The sequence below is a fragment of the Hipposideros armiger genome, unplaced genomic scaffold (genome assembly GCF_001890085.2).
Source record: "Hipposideros armiger isolate ML-2016 unplaced genomic scaffold, ASM189008v1 scaffold_132, whole genome shotgun sequence".
Classification (NCBI taxonomy): Eukaryota; Metazoa; Chordata; class Mammalia; order Chiroptera; family Hipposideridae; genus Hipposideros; species Hipposideros armiger.
Window position 1 is genome coordinate 2,553,632 of NW_017731482.1, and position 1,289 is coordinate 2,554,920.

Here is a 1,289-nt window from a genome sequence, read left to right on the forward strand (position 1 = left end):
AGGGGGAAACACTCAAAGATGGGGCAAAAGCAAAGTGCCCTCCTGAACCTTGAAGGAACCAAGGCCCAGAGGTGCAGCAGCCCCAGAGGTCCAGGGAACAACCTCGTTAGAACAGGGTGGGCCCCTCCATCAGCCAGCACAGGCCAAGCCTCCCTTCCCCTGAGAGCAGGGCCACCTGCCCTCTGAGACAGCCCCATGTACCAGGAGGCCCGCGATGTAAGTGAAGGCGGCGGCTGTCGTCAGGAGGATGGGCACAGACCAGTCACTCCAGTAGCCCATGCGATTGTAGAGGTACCTGCAGGAGGAGAAAGGGCCGGGGTCAGACCTCTACTGGAAGTTCCCTTGGGCCGAGCTCAGGGGCCAGGCCCTGCCCCCTCTGTAATGATGTCATTGTGCCCTGATCATCAGTCAGGCTCATGGTGGGCACCTGGCATGCCAAGAGCACAAAGAAGAAAACAATTTCCCATAGTTCCACTGCCCAGAAGTACCAAACCGTGGCTGATTCTTCTTCCAGTGCATTTCCTCCCTACGTGTATATATTTGTATAAACAGCAGAGCTGGGACCTGCTGCTTACAGCATAAGTGGTCAAAGTTTGGGCCCCACTCTGCCTCTTACTGGCTTGTAGAGGGACCCTGTAGGGGCGACAGGCTTCGCCAATTCGAAGATGCCATCGATCATGACATTCATCTCAATTTCAATGTGAAAATAAGGGGTTTTAGATGAATAAAATGCCCTTCATAGAATTTCCTGAGGATGGGGAGATGCACGTGGTTAAGTGCGCAATCAATTATCTTATTATAACACAAGCATTTACTGATGTCAGTAAAAATCCTAGGAAAATGTGATTTTTTAACAGCCACGTGGTCTTCTATTGAATTAATGTACCATAGGTAGCCAATCTATTAATAGCAGTTAATCGTTTCCAATTATTCACTATAATAAATTAACACAAAAAAGAAAAATTTGCACATATCTTTCTGTATTAGTAATTATTTCCTTAGGATAGCCTCCTAACAAATAGAATTATCAGGCCAAGGGGAATGGACTTTTAAAGGCTCCTGATAGGGCCAACTGAGTGGTGCATTGGTTAAGAGTTGGCTTGGTGGCCGGCCGAGTGGCACGATGGTTAAGAACTGGCTTGGGACGCCAGAGGGCCACGGTTCGGATCCTACATATGAGGGCCAGTGACACTGCCCTCTATAGCTAAGATGCTGAACAACAGCTCAACCTGGAGCTGGGCTGCCATGAGTCGCCCGCGACGGCATAGGCTGCAGCCCCTGTGGCAGTG

The 1,289-nt window shown here is 50.0% G+C and overlaps 1 long non-coding RNA gene across 1 annotated transcript in view; it reads right to left on the reverse strand.

Moving 5' to 3' along the window:
* Positions 1 to 205: 205 nt before the first annotated feature.
* The window catches only part of LOC109386357 (uncharacterized), a 79,296-nt gene continuing 78,212 nt past the window's right edge, over positions 206 to 1,289 (reverse strand). The window contains exon 4 of the long non-coding RNA XR_002124781.1: positions 206 to 295. This is a non-coding gene — a long non-coding RNA (uncharacterized LOC109386357). The remainder of the gene's footprint in view (positions 296 to 1,289) is intronic.